Source organism: Pseudophryne corroboree, chromosome 4, assembly GCF_028390025.1.
Source record: "Pseudophryne corroboree isolate aPseCor3 chromosome 4, aPseCor3.hap2, whole genome shotgun sequence".
In the NCBI taxonomy this organism is placed as follows: Eukaryota; Metazoa; Chordata; class Amphibia; order Anura; family Myobatrachidae; genus Pseudophryne; species Pseudophryne corroboree.
In genome coordinates this window covers 385,437,143-385,452,682 of record NC_086447.1, presented here as the reverse complement: position 1 = coordinate 385,452,682, position 15,540 = coordinate 385,437,143, and the positions used below count along the sequence as shown (strand labels likewise).

Genomic DNA, 15,540 nt, shown 5'->3' with positions numbered 1-15,540 from the left:
ACTTGCAAATGTAATTGGGTGCGATTTTTAAGGATAACATGGATTTTGAATGCGATTATTGGGAATTTTAGTAATAAAAACATTTTTTGGTCATGTCTTATTACTAAAAGTCAGAAGCATGCACAGATCAATGAGATCCGTGCATGCTTCTGTGCAAAAATGTTAAGAATGTGTAAAAAAATTGAAAAAAGAAACAATGTGCAGGTCCCCCCCAGAAGCATAACCAGCCCCGGGCTCTTTGAGCCGGTCCTGTTTGCAAAAATACGGGGGGGGGGGGGGAGGAATGGAGTAGGGGTCCCCCATATTTAAGCAACCAGCACTGGGCTCTTGGACCAGTCCTGGTTTCCGAAAATATGGGAAAACGGGGGACAAAAGAAGTAGGGGTCCCCCGTATTTTTTAAACCAGCACCAGGCTCCGCTAGCCAGGGAGGTGATGCCGCAGCCGACGGGCACTGTTATACAGGTCCCTGCGGCCACAGCATAATACACCCCAACTAGTCACCCCTGTATGGGGTTCCCTGGGGGATGGGAACCCCTTAATTAAAGGGGTCCCCCCTCCAGGCACCCAAGGGCCAGGGTTGAAGCCTGAGGCTGTCCCCAGCACCCGTGGCTGGTGGGTGCTGGGCTGATAGCCAAAATTGTAAAAAAAGAAGAAAAAAAAAGAGTATTGTCTATTGCCGGGGAACTACAAGTCCCAGCAAGCCTCACCCGCATGCTGGTACTTGGAGAACCACAAGTACCAGCATGCAGAGAATTAAAGGGCCCACTGGTACCTGTAGTTCCACAATAAAAGAAATACCCCAAAAAAGACAAAACACACACACCGTGAAAGTAAAAGTTTATTAACACACACACACATACTTACCTAGTGTCCCACGCAGCCCCTCAGTCCTCTTGTCCATGTAGAATCCATGGGGTACCTGTAAAATAAAACAAAAACACAGGGGTATATTTACTAAAATTCGTATTTTTCCGTGTGAGGTCAAAGTTCAATCACGATTGACATCGAAAGTGTAAAATTGCAACTTTTTGAATTTAGTACGACTAATTTACTAAGCTGTCGTATTCTGCACTTTCGGTTTTACCGATGTCGATGTCATTCGTTTTTTTAGACAGTGTTTTACGTGAGTGACTTGTAAAACACTGCCGACTTTAATACAATGAATCTCGGCCGGATCTGAGAGATCCGTGCTGGGCTTCATTGTGCACCTTTTTAAAAAATAAAATCAGTGTTAAAATCCAAAAAAAAAATTGCGTGGGGTCCCCCCTCCTAAGCCAAACCAGCCTCGGGCTCTTTGAGCCGGTCCTGGTTGCAAAAATATGGGGGAAAAAATCTTAGGGGTTCCCCCATATTTAAACAACCAGCACCGGGCTCTGCACCTGGTCCTGGTTCCAAAAATACTGGGGACAAAAAGCGTAGGGGTCCCCCTTATTTCTGAAACCAGCACCGGGCTCCACTAGCCAGATACATAATGCCACAGCCGGGGGACACTTTTATATAGGTCCCGGCGGCCCTGGCATTACATAACCAACTAGTCACCCCTGGCCGGGGTACCCTGGAGGAGTGGGGACCCCTTCAATCAAGGGGTCCCCCCCTCCAGCCACCCAAGGACCAGGGGTGAAGCCCGAGGCTGTCCCCCCCATCCAAGGGCTGCGGATGGGAGGCTGATAGCCGTTTTGTAAAAAAAATGAATATTGTTTTTAGTAGCAGTACTACAAGTCCCAGCAAGCCTCCCCCGCAAGCTGGTACTTGGAGAACCACAAGCACCAGCATGCGGAGGAAATCCGGGCCCGCTGGTACCTGTAGTACTACTACTAAAAAAATACCCCAATAAAAACACAAGACACACACCTTGAAAGTAAAACTTTAATGCATACATCCACACCTCCATATACACATACTTACCTATGTTCACATGAGGGTCGGTCCTCTTCTCCATGTAGAATCCATGGTGTACCTGTTTAAAAAATTATACTCACAAAATCCAGTGTAGAAGGCTCCTCTTGTAATCCATTTGTAATCCAGGTACTTGGCAAAAAAACAAAACGGACACCCGACCTCGCACTGAAAGGGGCCCCATGTTTTCACATGGGACCCCTTTCCCTGAATGCCAGAAACCCCCTCTGACTTATGTCTAAGAGGGTTCCATCAGCCAATCAGGGAGCGCCACATTGTGGCACCCTCCTGATTGGCTGTGTGCTCCTGTACTGTATGACAGGCAGCACCCGGCAGTGTTACAATGTAGCGCCTATGCGCTCCATTGTAACCAATGGTGGGAACTTTGTGGTCAGCGGTTGACCGAAAGTATCCTCACCGCTGACCGCAAAGTTCCCACCATTGGTTACAATGGAGCGCATGGGCGCTACATTGTAACACTGCTGGGTGCTGCCTGTCATACAGTAAATCAGGAGGGTACCACAATGTGGCGCTCCCTGATTGGCTGATGGAACCCTCTTAGACATAAGTCAGAGGGGGTTTCTGGCATTCGGGGAAAGGGGTCCCATGTGAAAACATGGGGCCCCTTTCAGTGCGAGGTCGGGTGTCCGTTTTGTTTTTTTGCCAAGTACCTGGATTACAAATGGATTACAAGAGGAGCCTTCTACACTGGATTTTGTGAGTATAATTTTTTCAACAGGTACACCATGGATTCTACATGGAGAAGAGGACCGACCCTCGTGTGAACATAGGTAAGTATGTGTATATGGAGGTGTGGATGTATGCATTAAAGTTTTACTTTCAAGGTGTGTGTCTTATGTTTTTATTGGGGTATTTTTTTAGTAGTAGTACTACAGGTACCAGCGGGCCCGGTTTTCCGCCGCATGCTGGTACTTGTGATTCTCCAAGTACCAGCTTGCGGGGGAGGCTTGCTGGGACTTGTAGTGCTGCTACTAAAAACAATATTCACACTTTCACACTTGGCTATCAGCCCCCCATCCACCGCCCTTGGATGGGGGGGACAGCCTCGGGCTTCACCCCTGGCCCTTGGTTGGCTGGAGGGGGGGGACCCCTTGATTGAAGGGGTCCCCACTCCTCCAGGGTACCCCGGCCAGGGGTGACTAGTTGGGGTTTTAATGGCACGGCCGCAGGGACCGATATCTTACGTCCTAGAGGATGCTGGGGGCTCCAAAAGGACCATGGGGGTATAGACGGGATCCGCAGGAGACATGGGCACTTTAAGACTTTAAATGGGTGTGAACTGGCTCCTCCCTCTATGCCCCTCCTCCAGTTAGATTCTGTGCCCAGAGAGACTGGACACTAACAGGGGAGCTCTCCTGAGTTTCTCTGTAAAAAGGCTTTTTGTTAGGTTTTTTGTGTTCAGGGAGCACTGCTGGCAACAGGCTCCCTGCAGCGTGGGACTGAGGGGAGAGAAGCAGACCTACTTCTGTGAGTTAAAAGGCTCTGCTTCTTAGGCTACTGGACACCATTAGCTCCAGAGGGTCCGATCACTTGGTGCGCCTAGCTGCTCGTTCCCGGAGCTGCGCTGTCACCCCCCTCACAGAGCCAGAAGATAGAAGCCGGGTGAGTATTAAGAAGACAAGAAGACTTCAGTCACGGCAGAAGACTTCAGTACTGAGGTACGGCGCAGCGGTCGCGCTGCGCGCTATGCTCCCACACACACATACGGTGGCACTTGCAGGGCGCAGGGGGGGCTCCCTGGGCAGCATGATTACTGAAGTTTTACAATAAAACTGGCAAAAATATATATGTTGGAAGTGCCTAGGCACTAAATATAGCCCCCGCCAGTATAAATATTTTTAATTTGAGCGGGACTACAGCGCACCGGTGAGGGGGCGTGGCTTAGCCTTTACAGCTTACCAGCGCCATTTTCTCTTCACAGGATGCAGAGACGCTGGCCCGGACCTCCACACTCCTGCACAAGTAACAGGGTGCAAAACGGGGGGGGGCACAGTGAATTGGTGCGATTATCCATTGATAAAAACAGCGCAAACGGGTCTGAGGCAGTGTGTATTTGCTCTCAGTACCGGGATAGGCGCTGGGGTATGAGCTGGTAAACTCCCTCTGTGTGTCTCTAACAGGCTTTCCGTGGTTCTGTCCCCTATAGCCAGTGTGTTAGAGCGTGTCGGTACGTGTGTGTCGACATGTCTGAGGCTGAGTGCTCCTCCCTGGAGGAGGTTACTGTGGGGGCGGATAATGCGCTGGGAGTGACTGTCGACAACGCCGACTGCTGATTTGGTGGATATGTTGAGTACATTGAATGTGAATGTGGCGTTATTGACTAAAAGGCTGGATAAATCTGATTCTCAGACACAAACTTGGAGAAAATGCATGGAGGACGCCTTGTCTCAGGTCCAGACCCCCTCAGGGTCTCAAAAGCGTTCATTTACCCAAATGGCGGATACTGATACCGACACGGACTCTGATTCCAGTGTTGACTATAGTGAGGCCAGTTTAAATCTGAAGCTGGTTAAGAGTATTCAGTACATGATTGTGGCAATTAAAGACGTTTTACATATTTCAGAAGTACCTACTGTTCCTGATACAAGGGTTTGTTTGTATAAGGGTAAAAAGCCTGAGGTGACGTTTCCCCCCACGCATGAGCTGAACACTCTTTGTGAAAAAGCTTGGGAATCTCCTGACAAGAGGTGGCAGATTCCCAAGAGAATTCTAATGGCATATCCTTTCCCCTCTGATGACAGGAAAAAGTGGGAGTCATCTCCCAATGTGGACAAGGCTCTATCACGACTGTCCAAAAAAGGTGGCGCTTCTGTCTTCTCACATGGCTGCCCTAAAGGACCCTGCGGATCGTAAGCAGGAAACTACCTTAAAATCCATTTATGTCACTACGGGTGCGCTGCTCAGACCTGCCGTGGCGTCGGCATGGGTGAGTATTGCTATTGGTAAGTGGGCAGATAATTTGGCATCTGACATGGATACCCTGGATAGGGATAGCATTCTTTTGACTCTCGGTTATATCAGGGATGCTGCAGCTTACCTAAAGGATGCGGCGAGGGATATTGGCCTCTTGGGATCAAGGGCCAATGCCATGGCAGTCTCAGCCAGGTGAGCGCTGTGGATTCATCAATGGAATGCTGATGCAGACTCTAAGAAAGCTATGGAGGCTCAAATGTGGTGTCTTGTTTGGTGATGGCCTCGCTGATCTGGTGTCTACAGCTACAGCGGGTAAGTCTTAATTTCTTCCTCATGTTCCTGCACAACAGAAAAAGACGCCGCATTATCAGATGCAGTCCTTTCGGCCTAATAAATACAAAAAAGGAAGAGGGTCGTCCTTCCTTGCCTCTAAAGGTAGAGGAAGGGGAAAAAGGTTGCCTGCTGTGCCAGGTTCCCAGGAGCAGCAGTCCTCCCCGGCTTTTGCCAAGTCCACCGCATGACGCTGGGGCTCCTTTACGGGAGTCCGTACCGGTGGGGGCGCGTCTATGACTCTTCAGCCAGGTCTGGTTTCACTTGGGCCTGGATCCTTGGGTGTTAGAAATAGTGTCCCAAGGGTACAAACTGGAGTTTCAAGACGTGCCCCCCCCCACCCCCCACCGATTGTTCAAATCAGCCTCTCCAGTTTCTCTCCCAGAAAGGGAAGTAGTGTGCGCTGCGATACAAAAGCTGTGTCAACGGCGTGTAATTGTCACGGTTCCCCCGTCCCAACGGGGAGAAAGGTTTTATTTGAGCCTGTTTGTCATACCAAAGCCGGATGGCTCGGTCAGACCCATCCTGAACCTAAAATCCCTCAATCTATATTTGAAAAGTTTCAAGTTCCAGATGGAATCTCTTCGAGCGGTGATCTCCAGTCTGGAAGGGGGGGATTTTATGGCATCAGTCGACATCAAAGATGCCTACTTACATGTCCCAATATATCCTCCACATCAAGTTTTCCTGAGGTTACCAATGAGGTTACCAAATTCAGACATTGCCGTTTGGTCTTTCCACGGCTCCGAGGATTTTCACCAAAGTAATCGCGGAAATGATGGTGCTCCTACGCAAGCAAGGTGTTACAATTATCCCATACTTAGACGATCTCCTGATAAAGGCGAGATCAAAGGAGCAGTTGCTAAGAAACATTGCGCTCTCCCTGACAGTTCTGCAACAACATGGTTGGATCCTAAATTTGTCACAGTTGATGCAGACGACACGGCTGTCTTTCTTGGGCATGATCCTGGACACGGAACTACAGAGAGTGTTTCTCCCAGCGGAAAAAGCTCTGGAAATCCAGAACATGGTCAAGGAGATACTGAAACTGGCAAGAGTGTCGATTCATCAATGCACTCAGGTGTTGGGGAAGATGGTTGCAGCCTACGAAGCCATTCTATTTGGCAGGTTTCATGCCCGGGTGGTTCAGTGGGACCTGTTGGACAAGTGGTCCGGGTCTCACCTGCACATGCACCGGAAAATAAGCCTATCTTCCAGGACCAGAATATCTCTCCTGTGGTGGCTTCAAAGTTCTCACCTCCTAGAGGGACGCAGGTTCGGGATCCAGGATTGGGTCCTGGTGACCACGGATGCAAGTCTCTGAGGCTGGGGAGCAGTCACACAGAGAAAAAATATCGAGGGAAAATGGTCAAGCCAGGAAGCTTGTCTACACATAAACGTTCTGGAATTAAGAGCCACCTACAACGGCCTTCTACAAGCGGAACACTTTCTTCGAGGTCTACCTGTCCTGATTCAGTCTGACAACGTAACAGCAGTGGCGTACATAAACCACCATGGCGGAACAAAGAGCAGAGCGGCGATGGCGGAGGCAACAAAAGTTCTCCGCTGGGCGGAAAAACATGTAAGCGCTCTGTCAGCGGTTTTCCTTCCAGGCGTGGACAACTGGGAAGCAGATTTCCTCAGCAGACACGATCTCCATCCAGGAGAGTGGGGTCTTCATCAAGAGGTTTTTGCAGAAGTGACAAGTCGTTGGGGAATTCCTCAAATAGACATGATGGCATCTCGCCTCAACAAGAAGCTTCAGAGATATTGTTCCAGGTCGAGGGACCCTTAAGCCAGTGCAGTGGACGCCCTGGTAACTCCGTGGGTGTTTCAGTTGGTATATGTGTTCCCTCCACTTCCACTCATTCCAAAAGTGATAAGGATCATAAGAAGAACAAGGGTTCAGGCGATACTCGTTGTTCCAGATTGGCCACGGAGGGCCTGGTATCCGGATCTTCAGGAATTACTCATAGAAGATTCCTGGCCTCTTCCTCTCAGAGAGGATCTGTTGCTTCAGGGGCCGTGCGTCTTCCAGGACTTACCGTGGTTGCGTTTGACGGCTTGGAGGTTGAACGCCAAATCCTAACTCGCAAGGGTATTCCCGGGGAAGTCATTCTGCTTAAGGCTAGAAAGGAGGTTACGGCGAAGCATTATCACCGTATTTGGAGAAAGTATGTGTCTTGGTGTGAATTCAAGAAGGCTCCTACGGAAGAATTTCAGCTGGGTTGTTTCCTCCATTTTTTGCAAGCAGGTGTGGATGCGGGCCTAAAATTAGGCTCCATTAAAGTGCAGATTTCGGCCTTATCTATTTTCTTTCAAAAAGAATTGGCCGCCCTTCCAGAGGTTCAGACTTTCGTGAAAGGAGTGCTGCACATCCAACCTCCGTTTGTGCCACCTGTGGCACCATGTTACCTTGACACGGTGTTGCAATTTCTTATGTCACACTGGTTTGAACCTTTGCGAAAGGTTGAGTTGAAATTTCTCACTTGGAAAGTGGTCATGCTTTTGGCCTTGGCGTCCGCGAGTCGGGTGTCGGAATTAGCGGCTTTGTCTCACAAGAGCCCCTATTTGATCTTCCATGAAGATAGAGCGGAGTTGAGAACTCATCAACAATTTCTGCCGAAGGTGGTTTCTTCGTTTCACAAAAACCAACCTATTGTGGTGCCTGTGGCTACGGAAGCCTTGGCTGTTTCAAAGTCTCTCGATGTAGTCAGAGCTTTGAAAATTGATGTCGCCAGAACGGCTCAGATTAGGAAATCAGAGGCTCTGTTTGTCCTATATGCTCCCAACAAACTTGGGGCTCCTGCTTCCAAGCAGACTATTGCACGCTGGATCTGTAATACGATTCGGCATGCTCATTCTACTGCGGGATTGCCATTACCCAAGTCGGTGAAGGCCCATTCTACCAGGAAGGCTGCCCGAGGAGTCTCGGCGCTTCAACTTTGCTGAGCAGCTACTTGGTCGGGTTCAAACACTTTTGCTAAGTTCTGCTAGTTTGATACCCTGGCTGAGGAGGACCTCATGTTTGCTCAATCGGTGCTGCAAAGTCGTCCGCACTCTCCTGCCCGGTCTGGAGCTTTGGCATAAACCCCATGGTCCGTTTGGAGTCCCCAGCATCCTCTACGATGTAAGAGAAAATAGGATTTTAATACCTACCGGTAAATCCTTTTCTCCTAGTCCGTAGAGGATGCTGGGCGCCCGTCCCAGTGCGGACTCTAGCGGCAGTACTTGCTTTAGTTCTTGCTTATGTTACACAAAGGTTGTGTTTCGGTTGTGGTCAGCCTGTTGCTGATTTTAGTTCATTCCGTTAACTGGTATTTACTTAAAATCCATGTTGTACGGTGTGTGTGGTGTGAGCTGGTATGTGTCTCACCCTTAGTTAACAAAAATCCTTCTCCCTGGGCACAGTTCCTATAACTGAGGTCTGGAGGAGGGGCATAGAGGGAGGAGCCAGTTCACACCCATTTAAAGTCTTAAAGTGCCCATGTCTCCTGCGGATCCGTCTATTCCCCCATGGTCCTTTAGGAGTTCCCAGCACCCTCTACGGACTAGGAGAAAAGGATTTACCGGTAGGTATTAAAATCCTATTTTTTAAGGCTCCACAAGGGGTCCGCAGCTCCCAATTACATAGTACATAAACAAATAATCAAAACAGGAAAACAGCAACTTAGGGTGTGTACAAACGGTGAGATCCCAGCTATGCCTGATTTTTACTGGCGATTTCCCTTGTACTCCCCGGAGCCCAGATAGCACAGATTTTGACTAACTTTTCTTGAGCTATAAACTATGTGTGCTTACGATTTTGGCTTATGTGAGATTTTGGCTTATGTGAGATGTCATTGACATGTGAGATGAACTAGATAGTACACCGATCTAGCAAGGATTGACTTGCCTGCACAGTCTATCTTTTCTTGCGATGCCGCCCTGGCGGGACTGCGCATCGGCATCGAATCGGGATCGCAAGGTGACTTTCACCTTGCGATCTGCACTAACTTTTCTTTCGATTTTGACTATATAGTCAAAATCGAAAGAAAATATCTCACCGTGTGTACACACCCTTACAGTTGAAGACAATATAGGACAAGTACAGGGTAAATAAACACAGCTACAGCAGCAGATGACACTGGAATAAGTATCAGGTGGCAGAAGACTGATGGATTTGGTGCAGTAGGAGATTATTAAAGTAAGAAAAAGGATAAACACATGAGGGAAGAGGACCCTACTCATGAGAGCTTACATTCTGAAGGGGTGGGGTAGACAGACAGGGGTGACACAGAGGGGGAACAGTTCACAAACTGCGCTGTTTCAGAAATACTGCCACCCCTGGCTGAAAGCCGATATCAACCCTTTTTGCAACACGGATAATTTTCCTTATAGTTCCTGCAAGAAATTAAGCCAGCAGCAAGGGGCAATCCTAATGGATTAGATACAGGATCCCAGTTCTTGGAATGCCAGCTGTCAAAACCTAACCTTCCTCCCCCCAGCAGCCTAACCCTTCCTCATGGAGCTTAACCCTAACATCCCCTACTCACAGTCTAAATGTAACCCTCCCTCCAGCACAGCATATCCCTAACATTCCCCGGTGGTTCCTAACTATAACCCCCCTCCCCGCAACCTAACCCTAACCTTTACCACCCGCAGCCTAACCCTAACCGTCCGCCCGCTGCCTAAACCTACCCCCACCCTTCCCTCCCACAGCTTACCAGTGCGGTGTCCTGGCAGTACTTGATCGGGATTCTGGCATTCGGGATTCCAGTGTTCAGGATCTGGTGCTGACATTTTAATCTAAATTGTTGGATACTTGCATCGGAATTCTGAGCTGTGTCAGGATTCCAGCTTCGGTATTCCGACTGCCAGGATCCCAACAGACAGGATGCTCACTGCATCCCATCCTAACAATCAGCTATCAAGAGAAAATTTAAGGAAAAACTACTACACAGAAAGGGTAGTGAACAAGTTGAATAGCCTCCCATCAGAGGTGGTAGAGGCTAATACAGTAGAGCATTTTAAACATGCTTGAGATATGCATATGAATATCCTTAAATAGAACTAAGGATCAAATAGGTTTGAGGTTACATAAAGGTTAAAAAAAGGGCAGAGTAGAAGGACCAAGTGGTTCTTATATGCCATCAAATTCTATGTTTCTATGTTTAATCACTGCTGGCTGGGAGTGGGAGAAGGCATGGGGGAGGTAGAGCTGTCGCATTACAGTTTGCAACCCTTTGCAGTCGACCCTGGCAGTGCCTGTAGCAGGTGGAGAGAGTGAAGCCACCTGATTTCCCCCCCCCCCCCCCCCCGAACTCTGGCTGCATTAAGGCTGTGTTCCTGCAAGCGTGGGTGGGCAATTCTTTTAGGATGGCCCACCAACTGCTGAAAGATTAGCATACAGTAGCTGCCGACAGGCTCCACTGAAATGATTACATGAGAAGCGTCCATGTCAGTGAAAGCCCAGTCATAATATGCCAGGCAAGTGGTTAACCAAGGCAGTGGCACCACTATGGGGGCGCACTGCTCCCATGTGTCACCCGCTGAGGGGTGACACCAAAATGCTGGCTCCTCTTCAGTAAGAGGAGCCAGAAGCTGCACTGTAACATTATGTAAAGCACTCAGCTCCTGTCACAGTGTAGGAGACAGCACTGCTGCAGGCAGTCTCCAGGGGCAGCCCAGCATCTCCGGGATGCCGGAGGGACGAAAACAGGGGTCCAGCCATGAGGCCACTCCTTTTTCCTATGCATGGTCTTCTGCCCGCGTCCCTGAACAAGGGCAAGTGAACTTGAGGATGTAACTTCAAATAACTCCTATGTCCAGTATTTCAATGATTGTGCAGGGTTTCTCGGCACCATAGACATAACTTAAACCTACTGTCGCTTCTCTCTTAAGAGTGTTGTAGCCCCTGGGCATAGAAATACTCTGAGGCCCCTACCCACCCATTATAGGAGTAAACTAAAAGAACAAAACAAACGTATCTTACACCTCCTGTGATCCCAGCCATCTACTAATCAGCATACTAACAGCCATTCACTATCTGTCTGCAGGCTGGGAGGCAGGTAGAGAATGCTGCATTCTGATTGGTGGATATCTTCAGCCATCCACCAATCAGCATGCTAACATTCATTCGCTGTCTGGCAGATAGAAAATGCTGCCTGGCAGCTATGATCGTGTGTAATTCATAATTAGAGCAGCTGGGCAGCCTGCTTGAAGGCCCCTAGAATCATACGTTAAGATGTCCCTGCCAATACCAACTTACCAGGTCCCTCCTACACTTGAGTTTTGTAAAATAAAAGTAATAACGCTGCCTCCGCCCAGCTAGTGGTCAAGGATGCAGCCAGTATGTATTGATGTCAAATGCAGAACATTGTCCACAGAATGTGCAAAAGTAAAAACAAATCCACAAATACTGTACTCTAGTGATTAGAATTCAGATAAGTTTAAATACCTGATGAAAGTGTATGAGTTACTTGATAGAATCCCCCCCCCCTTCCCCCCAAAAAAAAGTAAAAAAGAGGGATTGTTGGTGTTACACTGTGATTGGTACAGATTTCATAGAAATGGACAGTTTGCCTTATGACATAAATAAATTGGAGACTCCTATATCAATATAATTGAAAATCACAGGTATTAACAGACATAAAAGTACATTAAAGGTAGTTAATAGGCAGTAATAGCCACTTTCTCAGACTCTCAATGCTGTTCAGATAATGTAAAATATATTTATATATAGTGGTTAGTTGTTATGTGTGTTCAGTCTGCATGTACTGTAAATGCTGATTAGTAAAGTAAAAGCATGTACAGGACTAATAAAAGTAAGCAGTTCCTAGATACAGTAGTATCGGAACGTTGCAATAGTTAGAACAAGACCCTCCACTTTCCAATAGGTCTCCAGCTATTGAGATTGAGGAAGGAATTTTCAGTGAACACTGCATCCCATGCCAGCTCCCAGATTATAAACGGACTCAAGACATTTATGGCCAGGGTTGGACTGGCCCAAAGGGGCATAGGGGAAACCCCAAGTGGCCCCCACTGCCTGGGGGGGCCCTCCGCCTCCTCTAGGGATCATGTACCAGATTATAATTATACATATGTTACCTTATAATGCGCAGGACCATGGAGTATTTTCTGCAGTGCATTTCTGGTATTAATCTGGTACATTATCATGCATGTGCTAGAAGTAATTCGCTTTATATATACATATATATATACTGTATATTTATCTATCAAGGGGCCTGACCTATGCACTCTCTACAGCAGGCATTCCCAACCACGGTCCTCAAGGCACACCAACAGTGCAGGTTTTAGTGAAATCCAGGCTGCAGCACAGATGGTTAAATCAAAATAACTGAGCTACTAATTAAGTCACCTGTGCTGAAGCCTGGATATCACTAAAACCTGCACTGTTGGTGTGCCTTGAGGACCGTGGTTGGGAATGCCTGCTCTACAGGTTAGGCAAACCAATATGGCGGCTGGAGACTAGCTACACCCCTAAACATGGGCCCCTACCACTGCCTTTCCCCCGGTGGGCCTTTCATGTCCCAGTCCAACACTGTCTACGGCAAGTCTCCTATTAGGATGCTATCTTCCAATTTCCAGTTCCTCCCAACTAAATGTGCGCCTATATGTACAGTCATACGCATTGCCCCTATTCATCACTATTACTAGGGTGGTGCAAGAGATCTATCTGAAATCAGGTGACCTTTTTAAATGATTCCAGATAAAGGGTAATTGACAGCCAATTGTTAGGACAATGGTGGTCATTCCAAGTTGATCGCTCGCTAGCAGTTTTTAGCAGTCGTGCAAACGCTATGCTGCCGCCCACTGGGAGTATATTTTAGCTTAGCAGAAGTACGAACGAAAGGATCGCAGAACGGCTACAAAGTTTTTTGTGCAGTTTCTGAGTAGCTGTAAACCTACTCAGCGCTTGCGATCACTTCAGACTATTCAGTTCCTGCTTTGACGTCACAAACATGCCCTGCATTCGCCCAGCCACACCTGCGTTTTTCTTGGCACGCTTAAGTTTTTCCAAACACTCCCTGGAAACGGTCAGTTGACACCCAGAAACTCCCACTTCCTGTCAATCACTCTGGTCAGCAGTGCGACTGAAAAGCTTTGCTAGACCCTGTGTGAAACTACATCGTTCGTTGTAATAGTACGTCACGCATGCGCATTGCGCCGCATACGCATGCACAGAAGTGCCTTTTCTTTGCCTCACCGCTGCACAGCGAACAAATGCAGCTAGCGATCAACTCGGAATGACCACCAATATCTTTCTTCTGTGTAAGCTTGGAGCTTCTGAAGACCTTGGCAAGCATCCAGTTTATCTGATTGACTCTCTCTCTCCATTTTCCCATTTGACTATGGAAGATAAGATGTAGAGAAGTAGAGTTGAATATTAAAGTCAATCTGTCTTACATCAAATAAATTATTATCTAAAAATCAGACCTTGACATTGCAGAGATCCAGAAATGCTTATACTGTTTTTTAACTATAAGATAAAAGAAAATTAAATAACAGTGAGAATGAAAATTATTTTATAATGATGTGAATAATTTTATTATCAATCAGGGGTAGATATTATAAAATTGGGTGGGGAATTCCTTTAGAAATGTATAGTAATGAATGTAATTTTTTTTGCTGTGGAAATGATAGAATGTCTTTAAACATTTTGCTGACACTGTCGATTGAGTTTAATTGTTAAGCTAGTTTGACTTTTAAATGCCCTATAAAATCAATTGTGACTTGTCAGTAAGTTTATGGATGGTTGGCAAGGCCGCTTAGTGACAAAATACATTCCAAAAGACCAATTCTCTTGCATCAGCTATGAGCTAAATGAGTTTAACTAGCATTAAATTGTATGCACAATTGTCTATAAAGGAGATGTTCTCTATTTGTGACTCACAAGAGGGTTGACCTCGCCAGATACATCAAAACAGACATTAACGTTCAAGTTCAAATACGGCTTACCAAAAGGAATGACTTATAAGTAGTATCCTGTCTTCACTGAAGTCACATATTACAGTAGCTCATTGTAAATCAGCACTTTACATCAGATTACAACCTACTGTAATAAATTTATCCTGTTAACTGTAAAACAATTAAACATTGTTCATGACATTATTATTGAGCTATTTCTTTCACTTCATTAATTTGCTGCGTCCTGGGTGCAGCAGAGTCTGTGATCCACAGCACTGCTGAACCCCGGGGACAGGCAGCCATCGCACATTTTAAAAACAACATTAAAGGTGCTATAAGGCTTATGTATTAACCTGCCCTACTCCTCACGCTGTGCTATATGTGGTCTGTGCTGCAGCCACTGATGCAAACTGCGATCTCTGTTTTTCTATTTTTATGTAGTATGGAAATTTCATTGCTGATACTTTTTAGTATGCTGGGGGAATAGTTTTACTATTTTTTTTACTTTCCTAGAATGACCCCTCTCTTTAATGCACCTGTGAAGCAGCACTTACTAATTTGAGCAGCCACCATTTTATATAGATGTTTCAGGTTTCACAGGACCTTTTCTGAAGCTGACATTTAAAAGGAGCACCCACCAGAGGTGGAACTACCTATTAGTGCAGAGGGTGCATTGCACCCGGGCACTTGAAAACGAAGGGGCCCACTGCTACCCAGACCAGCAAAGAGTAACCCCCTGGACCCCTTACAGACCATTTTGAGGATGTCAGATGGGTGGCCCAGTACAGAGAGTAGGGTGAGCCCCACTGTTTGAGGGGCCTGACCTTTACCTTAGGGAGGCAGGGCTGACCATGTGTGTACTGGTCTGAGTCCTGCCACTTATCAGTGCTGCTGATCACAGCCACATACTGCCTCTAATTAACAGACAGCTGTACATAATTTCTGATTCACAGTTGTGTGTGAAATAAAGGCAGCTCCCACCAGGTGTAACTGGCACTGTCAGAGTCTGCCTGACTGAGTGCCAAACTGAGGAAAGCACAAGGAGTGGGGGCCCTGTCACAGACAGAGCAGAGGCCACTGTGCTCCTGCCCCCACCAAGGTACATACCACCTTTTCTCTGTACTGTGCAGGACATTGTGCTTGTACCCCTGTCACCCACTGCCTCCCCAAGTCACCCTCTGGCCCCCCCCCCCCCCCTGCATTCCGCTGTTACCCTTTCCCTGTTACCCAATGCTTCCTCCTGTCACACTTCTCCATCCCTCTGCATTCCGCTGTCACACAGTCCCTCCACTTTGCCTTCAGTTGTCACCCACTGCCTCTCTATGTCAACCCCTGCCTTCCTTACCTTAAGCTGTCACCCTGTGCCTCCTCCTTTCATCCATTGCTGTGTGGCATATTGTGAACTTGGGTTGGGGAGAGGGGCCCAACTTATATTTTTGCACCTAGGCACCCCACTCACAAGTTCCGCC

The 15,540-nt window shown here is 47.4% G+C and overlaps 1 long non-coding RNA gene across 3 annotated transcripts in view; it reads right to left on the bottom strand.

Moving 5' to 3' along the window:
* The window catches only part of LOC134911445 (uncharacterized), a 109,401-nt gene that overhangs the window by 46,463 nt on the left and 47,398 nt on the right, over positions 1-15,540 (bottom strand). The gene's annotated exons all lie outside the window — the stretch shown is intronic.